The 13300-nt window shown below is 29.2% G+C and overlaps 1 pseudogene; it reads right to left on the bottom strand.

Annotated features, from left to right (window-relative positions):
• The window catches only part of LOC110825007 (neutral/alkaline invertase 3, chloroplastic-like), a 41562-nt pseudogene extending 34231 nt beyond the window's left edge, over nucleotides 1-7331 (bottom strand).
• Nucleotides 7332-13300: the final 5969 nt, after the last annotated feature.

Raw genomic sequence — 13300 nt, forward strand, 5'->3', positions numbered from 1 at the left:
CTTTTTATCAGATGCTTTAATGAATTCCTCACATTTTAATGCCATTCAACAAGCACTAAGACTGCAATTAAAATCAACTAATATTTTTTAAAATAAAAATTGTGTAAATCTATTGATTAAGTTATATACATCAATCATAACGCAATTCAAATAATCTTCAAGTAAGAATACACACAAAAGTATACTTTCACTCGAGATTAATTAGGCAATATACACTAATTGCAATTCAATACAAGTAACTTTCAAATGATAGAACAAATAAAAGTATAATTTGACTCGAACTTATGACCTCTTGTAAAAAACGAAATGTCTCAACTATTAAACTAATTAATTTATTAATTAAGTATACACATATACCAATCAAATATAAATAGATATTTGGTTAATTAAATTATTAACTATTTATCTACTAGGTGGATGTCTATGTACTTTTATCCTTATCTATAAGAGTATGAGTTCAAATCAGATTATATATCTCATGATATATCATTTAACTATTAAAATGTATGAATTTTTACAAACAAAAATTTTACTTGAGAATTTTTATTATTAAATACATATTATAAGATTAATAATAATACACATAAATACTCTAAATTAAAGAGTTTTGAGCTTTGATGATTAGTATTAATTATATACCTTGAGGAGGCTTCTTTGATCTTGAAGCAAAGTTTACAAATCTTAGGAAAATCTACATTAGATACTTTGTCCCTGCAAATTAAGAGAAGAAGACTAAATAATTAAAAACCATTAACTAATCAAACGTGGTTAATGACTACTTAGATCTATATCATGATATATGTTATGTACACATACAAAGCTTTAGCCATTCTGATAACGTGATTTTCAATTCAGCTACGAAGGTGGAGAGCAGATCAGAGAAATAATTAGGACTGCAACCAGGTACTTCTTTCATTTCATATACTATTCCAAAAAAGAGATCGACCATGCCCTTTAAAGAAAATCGAATGCAAATCAATCAACAATATGGATATATATACATGATCGATAAATAAATAAGAGAAAAATAGATAAGATGTTAAGCATTAAATCTCTTGTTCTATCAAATGGATCATGTCGAGGAGCTGTGTGCTTCGATCCATCCTATTCGAAACTATTGGAGAAGAGAAATATGGTTTTGTCGAGAGGGATATTGTTTTTTTTTTCGAATCTGCAGTACTCACAAAAGCAGTGGAGAGTTATAATGAGTTTAGTATTTATAATAGATTGCTAATAATCTAGGTCATTTCTAGTGATTAATTTTTAGGTTACCAATATTGTATGCATTAATAAACTTGGATATTTTTGAATTTTGTGTGACAAGTTTTGATCAATCTTGCCAACATTTTTCTGAAAAAAGTAATTTTTTTTATAAAAAACAAGAGTTTAATTTAATCCATTTTAATATTATATAAAAACCAAAGATGGTTTTTTTCCAAATAAACTACTTCAACTGATAAAAGGCATTATATTGACAACTTTGTGAACAGTTAATTGCTGTTGAAAATTAGACAATAAACGATGAAATTTTACCAGTGAATTTATATTGTCATAAAAAGTAAAAATGCCGCAACGTAAATTTGTGGCAAATAAAGGAAGCCGCTTATCCATTTCATGCACAACCTGTCTATTTCTTTATTTGAAAAAGAAAATTATTTAACATTTATATTGACAAAAAGAAGTATAAAAGAAACTGGAAATAAAATAGTTTTTCTTTGTGTTCTACAATCTAAAGAAATTCAATCTCCTCTTTTGCAAGACACCAAAACTTCTCTCTCTATTAGTTGTATCTCATTATAGTCATCACCCATCACCTCTCATTATTCATTAAAGTATAGTTTTTCTTATCAGTCATTAAATATTATATTTTAAATGGTAAATATACGTTACTTGATTCCCTCATTTGTATGAGATTAAATTATTTATTTAAGTTAAATCATACTTTATTATTTGACTGAACCACAAATTTAGTCGTATTTCTTTTTGGTACTATATAAGACAGCAAACAATGTAAGTTAATACAATAACATCCAATACGGCATTTACTTTTTACTTTTTTAAAAAATCATGGATAAAAACCATTCTACTTAAGCAAGTGAACAAAAAACTAAGACTCATGAATAATTATATATCTTTTAGAAGTCCTTACTACATCCCTGGCTATGTTATATACTATCTGATTACATATTTACATCCAATTAAAAAGAAGAGAAACAAAATGTGGAATGAAAGTTACTTTTAAATCCGACTAAAAATTAGACAATAAATGTCACAATTTTAGTAGCTAATAGATTTTGTCACTAAAAGTCAAAAGGTCGCTAACTAAATATACAACAAACAAAGGAAGCAACTTGTCCATTTCATGCACAACCTATCCATTTCTTTACTTGGAAAAGAAAATTTATTTAACTTTTATATCGACAAAAAGAAATACATAAAAAGCTGAAAATAAAATTGTTCATCTTTATGTACTTAAACCTAAAGAAAATTTTATCTCCTCTACTATAAGACATCGAAGCTTCTATCTTTGTATTAGTTGCGTCTCATTGCAGTCGCCATCAATCACCTCATATTATTTATTAAAGCATCAGCTCTCCTGATCAATCATCAAATACTGCATTTTAAACAGTAAATGCATGTAATTTTATTTATTCATATGCATGAGATTAAATAATTCATTCAAGTCAAGTTCTACTTTGTTATTTGATTGACCTACAAAATTAGTTTATTTTTTTCTAGTACGATATTAGTTTATATAATGTAAGTCAATACAATAACATCCATTTGAACATTTACTTTTTTTAAGAAAAAATCATAATCTATTAACAGTAAAAACCATTTTGCTCAAGCAAGTCAACAAAAAACTTAGGTTCATGAATAAATATATATCTTTTAATAGTCCTTAGTACATTCCTAGCTAAGTTATGTACTATTCAATTAAACTTTTAAATCTAACTAAGAAGAAAAGAAACAAAATATGAAATGAAAGCTTAAACATCCTCAAGTAACAACCTAAACTTTAGAAAAATATTCATCAAGTATAAAATTTGGACATGGTACCTTTAAAAATGGTCCTATTATAGCTAGAAATTAGACAATAGATGATATAATTTTAGTGGTTGATTCAAACTATTACAAAAGTTGAAATGTTGCTAGGTAATACGCGACAAATAGAGGAACTCATGTGTCCATTTCGTGCCCACACTATCTATTTCTTTACTTTAAAAAAAGAGTTGTTTTTCTTTTTTATCAACAAAAAGGAGTACAAAAAAAAATTAAAAATATAAAAGTTCATCTTTGTCTTTATTAAGATAGGTCTAGAACGTGAGAACAATTTTAAAACCTTACACAACCTTTTGACAAAGCTATCTTGTAACATCATAGGTATCTCAAAATAGCTTTAGAAGCCAAAAGTTTCCTTATCCTCAACTAACCTTGAACCTTAACATTGTTTATCCCAAATTAGGTAAGCAGTAATGAAGCATTGCACAAGGACCCATGAGTTTTGCTATTTGATATTATCAGGACCTTGATGTAATACATTTCGGTTTATCCAAGTAATACCTTAAAAAGAGTATTACTACCTCTTATACCACGTATTAGAGAAATTAATATTACTTCTAGACGGTTAAGTAAAGACATTAATTGAGAATAATTGAAAATGCTGTATCATTTGTTAGATAAAATGATCCAGTAAATCATTAATTATATATTTTTATAAATATTGAACCTTTCAACATGAATTTCATTAAAATTTCTTACTCCAATGTATAAATTACTTCAATCTCACTTCTGTCTAGTTATTAAAATTTGATATACATAAAAAAAACATTTATCATTTAAATTAAAGAATAAATTTCTTGCTTCCTAGTAATACTCTACTGAACTCTCTATAGTACTATCAAATGTAACAAACTCATTACAAGATATGGAGAAGGATCAAATGGTGATTTTATACATCTCAAAAGTGCCCAATTAAGACCATCAAAAAATTGGGGCTGTTTGATTGTTGTTGCACCCATTGTGGACCCCATTTGCCTTGTGGGGTCCTTAGTTAATAGCCTTGTGATCAAATCCTTTGCTGGCTCTGAAACCATGGGTTCTATAGGAAACTCAAGTGCTCGACTCATAATATTTGCTAGGGGCAACTCCTGGTCAGCTCCCTAATACGGTATCGTCCCATATAATATTTTGAATATGAATATCCCTAGTGTCCACCAATTAGCCAAGTTTCCATGCCCTTCACCAGACACAATTTCTGGTGCTAAGTACTCGTGGGTCCTAATAAAAGACATTGATAGATATTCATTGGCTCTATGATGATTTCCACAGCTGTGTGATGTGTTGACTTTTTTCTATTTATGTTGACTAGGGTGTAAGTAGGAGGCTACTGCAGGTGTGATACAATTGGGTAGAATGCTTGAAGAATTAGAAAAGTTGGGTTGATCAACAGGATAACAAATTGTTTTTGTGATTGATGATGCATTTTAAAAAATTATGTGAATAGTTGATGTGGAATTATCATCTTTTCGTGAGAGATTGAAGTCAGTCAACAAAATGTGGTCGTCAAATCTTACTAACACGTTTTTGGGCTTTCAATCGCACTAAACTATTCCCATCATGTTTAAGTATTCTATGACCACTATGACTTCATATGCATAAAATCTGTGCAAAAAGGATAAGGTCACAAATCTTTTTGAAAAAAAATAAATGAATAAATTTAAATAAGTTCGAAATATATAAAATTGAGTTTGATAAGTTATGCGAATAGCTTGTTGAAAATTTTAATACTTTATTCTATTTAATATATTTAACAAAACATTTAAGAAATATAATTATCTCTTGTAATATTACCCATATTATAAAAATATATAATATATTTAATTTATGAATATATAAATAAGTTCATGAAATTGTAAACCAAATTCCTTCACATTTGAATTTGGCTCTTATACTTTAACATTTTTGGATCATATTAAAATATGAAAAGAAGATTTTATTAATTAATAAAGATGAAAATGAAGATGTTATCTATATATACATATATATATATATATTTATGCAGAAATATGATAGAATCAAGAAGGTGCAAAGGGGAAAGGTTAAAAACTTCAAAGAAGATACTTATAATTGGGAATTATATAAATATATAATGTGTGTGTCTATATATATATATACATAACCTTCTCAATTTATCAATACATATACATGTGTGTGCGAGTGTATATAGATAATGTATGTACGTATATCACGATACTAATTGCACTGAATATCGTAATAATAATTTAACAATTTGTATAATCATATAATATATATTTATAGATACAGATAATTAATGTTGTTGTAAGTATATACTAGGTAGCAGCTTCGTTGAAGCGTTTATCCAACTGCCTTTGACAGAGGACATGAAGATCGCCACCAAGATAAGACTTAGTGAGTAAACACGACCACCGATCACAAATGAATTTCAAACTTATTGGGGCCACATATGATTGTTCATACACCATCATATATATGAATTGTGTTTATATATATATACACACGTGTCAAGGCATTTGATAAAAAGAGTAAGGAAGGGTAAACTTTCATACATAATTGACAGCGTCATAAATCAAATCAATTAGTGAATATAGTAAATAAATTTAGTACTTATTTTTTATTGTACATATTAATAATATATTTCTTCACTAAGTTTTTTTTTTTTAAATTTAAATCTTTTTAAAAAGGTACATAGGCAGTGGATGCAGCCAAACATGAATTCTCAATAATGAAGGAAAAAATAAAAATCCTTCTTGAGGTAATATTCTATTTTATATATTTTATAAAATTTATTTTCATATATATCTTTTTCTTTTATAGATTTCGTAAAAATTTTAATTGAATTGAAATTTACAGACTTATATAGTATAAAATATTCTACATTTTTAATAAAAGTTAAATTCATAAATTTTAAATAGAACGTAAGAGTTTTAACTACTATCATATTGTTTTAATTATTAATAGCTATAATTATGCAGCCTATAAAATAGATTTTCAATGAAGTAAAACTCATGCTGTATAAGTAAGCAAATTTAAATTCAGTTAAAATTTTTACAATGTCCAAAAAAAAAAGATATACATGAAAATAAAATGTTATAGAATATGTAAAATAAAATATTACCTTAAGAAGGATTTTCATTTTTTCCTTCACTAATGAGAATTCACGTTTGATTGCATCTAATGCATCCATGCACTTTTTTATTCCAATAAAGAAATTTGAAAAAAAAAAAGAAAACTCTTTAAAGAGATATATTAGTAATATCTGTAATAAAAATTAAGTATAAAATTCGTTTACCACATGAATATATAAAGACTGTTAATTGATTTATGACCTCAATTGTATATAAAAGCTTACTTTTCCTTATTCTTTTTATCAAATGCCTTGACGAATTCCTTACATTTCAATGCCATTTGACAAGCGCGAAGGCTACAATTAATATTAGCTAATTATTTTGTAAAAAGTAAAAATTAGGTACATCTATTAATTAAGTGATATGCACAAGAATAACACAATACAAATGATCTCCAAGTACGAATACACATAAAATACAGTTTCACCCAAGATTAGTTAAGTGATATACACTAATTACTACGATACAAATAACTTTCAAACGATGATACCTATAAAAATATAATCTGATTCGAACTTATAATCTCCTATAAAAGAAGAAACACATAAACTATTAAACTAATTATTTAATTAATTAAGTATACACGTATATAGTTAATTAAATTAATAATTATATATTTTTTGGATAGATATCTAAGTATATTTATCCTTATCTATAAGAGTATGAGTTCAAATCAAACTATACATCCCATGACATATCATTTAACTATTAAAATCTATGAATTTTTACTAGCAAAAATTGTGCTTGATAAATTTTATCATTAAATATATATTATAAGATCAATAATAACACACATAAATACTCCAAATTAAAGAGTTTTGATTTGTGATAATTAGTATTACTTATATACCTTGAGGAGGCTCCTTTAATCTTGATGTAAAGTGCACAAATCTTAGAAAAATCCGCATTAGATACTTTGTCCCTGCAAATTAAGAGAAGAAGACCAGATAACTAAAACCCATCAATTAATCATATATTGTTAATAACTACTCATATCTATATTGAGATATATATTATGTACACATACAAAGCTTTACCCATATCTAATAAGATGATTTCATATTCAACCACGAAGGTGCAAACCATATCATAGAAATAATTTGGATCACAACCAAAATCTCCTTTCAATTCATATGCTACTACAAGAAAGTGATCTACCATATCCTTTAATAAAAATTGAATGCAAATCAATCAATGACATTGATATATATACATGATCGGTAAATAAATAAAAGAAAAATATATCAGATGTTAAGCATTAAACCTCTTATTCCATCGAGTGGATCATGTGGAGGAGCTGTGTGCTTTGATCCTTCTATTCGAAATGATTGGATAAGAGCTATAACAACCCATACCTCTATAGGGAGTTAGGGTACCATAAAAACTTATATTCCCAGCACGAAAAATACAATAAAGTTGTATCTCTAAATAAAAATAAGTGTGTCTAAGAGCAATGTTCACATCACTTGCTAGTGAGGGTTAACCATTAGATTTATCTAAAATTAAAAAAAAATATAATTAAAGTTTGTGTAAATTATCCTTTCTTACACATGGATCACAGAGAACATTGTCTCTGCTCACCCAAATCAGCTCCTAGAGTTTGTTTGTTCCATTGTTAATCCCATTCCTACTTCCAAACAACATCACTTTTACCCTCACAGAGAACACTATCTCGCTCACCTGGATTTGCCTCCTAGAATTTTATATTTATTTTGTTTTTAATCCCTATCCAGTTTGTTTTCTTGTCTCGACTCACCAATACCACCATTTCCCAAACAGACATAAAGAGAATTAAATATAAAAGATAACAAAATAATAATTCCCAAACAGACATCAGATTCAGACCACTATTTTCCTCTTTTTCTTTTTCCTATCCCTCACCCGTTCTCATCCTTTCAATTTTCCTCCTATGTTTCTAGCATATCTCCTATGTCCTCTCCTCATAGTTGTCCACACGATAATTCCATCATTTTTCCAATCTTTTGTTTATCCTCATTTCTCAGTCTCAATTTTTTTTATTTTTACTCCTGGTTCTAATCTGATTTCAAGAAAATGTCCCTATTCCAAGATAAACTCATTTCTTCTAAAAAATATCTCAAAAAATTTAGAAGATAAATTTTACTCAAGCGGTGAGAGTCAAATTTCACTTACCTTTTTTCTTAGTGATGGTGTTAATCTTATTGACAGATTCCTCCCTTGTTCCGCTCCCGATTCCACTACTAGCTGATTAATCTTATTGAAGAAATCGCATAAAAACTTCCTCTCGGTTTACCCTAGCTCTGAATTTTCTTCTCTTCCCCTGTAGCCCAACGTCCTCTTTTAAAATTAAGGAGGAACCTCCAGAACCGTTGAGGATGGCAACGAAATCCCTAAATTAAATAGATATTACAAAATATGTTTTGATAATTGAGGCATAATTAATATTTTTACTTTTAATAATTATGGTAGAAACTAATAACATCTTCTTAAATATATTTATATATTTACTTTTTGAAAAGAAGATTTTTATCTCTTTAATTATTGAAGTAGTAATCAAAATTTTAAATTTTAATGACTGATGAAGAAATTAAATCTCTAGACTTTGACTTCTAACAAGCATTCAATTTTCTAAATTTAGATATTGTTTAAGTCTAATCTTATATTGTTTAACTCTATTAATTTCTCCACCACAATATAATTGCTTCATAATCTTATCCTCACATTTATTATTGTTTTACGATGTAATCAATTTTAGGTGATTTAGAAATATAAGAAGAGTCAAAAAATAATTGTGAGAAAGAGGAAAAACATAAGGATATGAGATAGGAAAACAAGAGTTAGATTGGTAGTATTATAAAGTTAAGTTCTTTTTTTTTCCTAATGCATAACGCACAATTAGGTAGTAATTATAAAGTAGATTCGTTATAAGGAATCATATTCTTCCAACGATTCCTAAGTTTCAAACCGCTAAATAACACAAAGCACATATTTGACTTTCTATGAAATTACCTCTTTACCTTAAATAACAGAAAAACATAAAATTATATTGTAAATTAAATATGTCCAAAAGTATATATCTGTACTTACATTAAGCGGTATTAAATCTATCTTGTTCATTTGATTCAATTTTTACTTTTTGTGTAATTACTAGTAATCCATTACATGTTGAATGAGGTATATATTCATTAATTTTATTTTTGAACCACCTATATTTTTAGCTTAAATTCATTGAATAAAATTTTATTTCGTAATCCTTCATATATAGGAAGATCAATTAGATTTCAATTCTCAAAAAACATAAATGAGAGATGTTAAATATTAAAATTGTGATATATTGTTAAATTATAAAATATGGGAGAAATGTAGCAATTAAATTTCTTAAGAAAATGATGAAGCTTTTTAGAAATTAAAGCAAATGGAACAATTAGATACCTATACAAATATTTTAACTTCTACTACTATACTATACTATATCTATTTTTACAATATAGTTTCTCAATGAGTAGTATAATTTGACCTACAACCTAAAAATTTCTATGTAATTTATTCATTTATAAATTGAAAATATATACATATATATGAGGTTAATTTCTATTGTCGCTAGAAATATATTTATTTTTTTGTTTTTGATATTTTTTGTGGTACAGTTTGAGAGAAGGACTGTGGCTAATGCTAGAACTAGATGAAGTAGAAGTTGTTGAATTCTATATGTTTAGTTTCCTTTATGAGCTGATACTCAGAACTAAAAACTTACAAGTCTGTAGTAATGCAAAAATATGCAATGAATACAAATATTAGTTTGCAAGAAATATCTTATCATCACTCTCTAATCACTCTCTCAAGTAATATTTTACATACCAGTTGAATTTTTTCGACTAATCTGGAATCAACCAAGGGAATATATTAAAAAAGTTCTATTGTCAAACATTAATTTAGATAGCATGGTGACCATTTACGAGACAGAAAAATACCATAACCACTCAAAAATTATATGCAAGATACATAAAATGTCATAATCGAATAATAAAGTTAAAATAATGTAAGAATATTCTCGATTTACAGTGAACTCTTCAAAAGAATGCCTTTCACTCCTATAGTACTATGTATATGATATAATGTGACATCTCAAATGCTAATTAAGTTATAAGGGTGCCAAATGCAGAAACAGGTTACAAGTGCATGATAGATAATTGAATGTAGCGGAGCAAATTATTATAAATTCCTTACCAAAATATATGAGTTCCAATTATACATATATAACTAAGGCCAGAAGTTGCAACAAAATACAAAATATCAAAATACAAAAAGGGCCACTTCTTTTACTATATGAATGGACTCATTAGAAAATTTTGGGACAAGTCATGCCCTCAAGGTTTGTGGATCCACGGAATCCTTATAGACTTCAAAGGGTAGGTCAGCGATCTGTTCCTCACTATCTTCCTCGTCTTAGGGGGGAGCATAAAAAGGGATGAGTTCCATACACTCAGTAAGGAAAATAATATTTAAATAACATCATAAGATTTTAAAAGTGAATAATTATTTCATCAATACTTACCATCAGGGTCCTTTCTTATTTATGGAAATAATTTATTTATTAAAAAAACATCAAATCTATCATATCATAGTCATAACAATCAAATCAATCATGTTCATAATAGAGAAAATTAAATAAATCATGATATACTTAGATTTTTATGTCATGCTTCGGGAAGTCATTCCAACTTCCATCTACTAAGGGCAAATACGAATTTTTGACTGCTCATGTGGAATGATCAGATAAGATATATAACAGTAATTTGCCAATAACACATTTTCGGCTTGCCAAACCATGACATGATCTATGACAACGACCGTGCCAACCATAGTAGTTTTATTAGATAGCTTATAACCACGACAGTATTTAACCAAATGTGACCCCTACTAGATAATTCACAGCACCACTCTCGTCAGAGGGTACACCATCATCTACAGGGAGCGGTCCTCTCACTTCTTTCTAGACCAGATGAGGGAGGAAAAAAACATAAATCACTCCTAAGCTCTTGGAGAATGGAAGAATGAAATGGAAGTGATAAGAAAATTGAAGAGAGGGGTCCCTATTTATAGAAAATGGGGACCATTAAATTTGAAACAAATGACGAAATCTAGTGAGGAAAGGGAAAGTTAAATGGGAAAGAAGTGATGTGACATAACTCGACTGTGGTGCAAAAATGAAGAAAGCCTCCCAACTGACGGTGGCACACTCTTAAGACAACAATGGCATACCACCCAACTAGTGGCGTGCACGAGCCGAGGCAGTGCTTGACACCCAAGGTTGTGGCAGCACACTGCCTGAGGCAATAGTGTTCCTCCCCAGTTGGCTGCGCGTTGCATGCCTAGCCTGCAGGTGCGTTGGCTTATCCTACTGCGTGCAGGGCGTACAGCGTGGACGGCGTGTGCATAGGGCACATGGTGTCATGCCTGTCTGCGCGCGCAAATTGACCTCGTGCCCTGCGGTGATGGGACGTGCACACATTGTGCACCTCCGGTGTTGGCCGCACGCATGCATGCGCACGAGGCGTGCAATGCCCGCGTTGGTCTTTTCCCGTAGGTATATTCCCATGGGATTTTACCCCTTTTTCTGTCTTTTCTCCTGAAAATTTATTTTTAAAATAGAATAAAATAATATTGACAAAAATAATAAAAATAAAAATTTCATAATAAAATTAAAAATGTGAATTAAATTTATGAAATGCAATATAAAAATTATGAAATAATTAAAAGAGTTCAAGTCACCTTAGGGCTTGAATAAATAGGGATTTTCTAATTACAAATTAAACGCAAAGGTTTGTGGGGTGTTACATATAAAGTCTATAAAGGAAATAATTTGTTTAATATCCAATCCAGGAAGATGTTTCAAGCTAATACTAATCGTAAATCAACAAATCATCTTTACATTAAGATCCTATGATACTCGAATCACTGCTTAAAAGCTTTAACCCCAAAATAAAATTAAAAATAAACCATTGTTATCATCACCGTTATACATTTAAGTTGTTCAGATAGGTAAGTTGAGCCATAAATTGAAGTTACTTATCCTTGTATAAAAGCAGCTTCAGAATCTTATATTATGTAAGTCTTTTGGGAGTTCTTCTGACCACACTTTCTCTTAGGGTTAGCACTTATCATGCAAGAGAAGGCATTGATAAGCTCAGAATCCTCTTCAGTTATCAGAATTTTGGCTGCAGTTGGGTCTGCAAGTATAAGCTTAGCCATAAGGTATCCAGCAATTGACCATGTCTGGAATAACCGTGCTTAATTCCTGATGAACCTTCCTCTTTTTAGTCATAGTATTCAAGCCACTAGTCTCTTGATATGTGTCTTTAAGCAACTTCAATAGCTCTTGTAGTGATTTCTGGTATTTTCATCTTTACGGTTGCCACAATAAGCTACAAAAAGTCCATTTTTAAAATATTAAGCCGCACTGTCAACATTCCTTCATTATTGCTTTATTTTATAAAACATCAACGAGGTACCATATCCTATTGGATTCAAGCATGACAACTCAGGAAACGTATACCTAAACATAACTTCTACAAAGGGTTTTTTGGAGCAATGAATAAAACATTAGCAACAGAGAGAATATTTGAGCATAACAAACTAACCTGCCATAGCAGAGTCAGCCAAAAACCACCATTGTGGTAAGACCAAGGCCTGCATCAGAAAGAAATGTAGTGAGAAATACTGAAGATAATGAAGAGATAGATCATAAATAAATAATATGAGAGCAAATATCTTATGTGTTCTTAGGATCACTACCAGTGATTATTTGCCACTCTTGACCTTCAAAAGTGGGATTACATATCTTTAATGGCATGTCTGCTACCAAATCTACCCATTTCACTTCAATAAGATCTAGTATGGCATGTGACTGATTAGTTGTTGCCAAACTACTACAACAGACCACATGTTTCCTAGAGAAAAAAATTGGAAATCCATATATGCTGCCTGTAAGTTTCCAATTAGATAACTTCCTTTATTAGGCATCTATTCCACCAACCACGGAGAAATTTGATCTGGGTAAATTTTGAACTTATTAACTGCATCATATGAGTACTCCTCAATCTTGTAACGATAAATCTCATTCAGTTTTCATAAATCAATCCAATAATACT

This window comes from Carica papaya, chromosome 9 (assembly GCF_054855325.1).
Source record: "Carica papaya isolate Zhongbai chromosome 9, ASM5485532v1, whole genome shotgun sequence".
Taxonomy (NCBI): Eukaryota; Viridiplantae; Streptophyta; class Magnoliopsida; order Brassicales; family Caricaceae; genus Carica; species Carica papaya.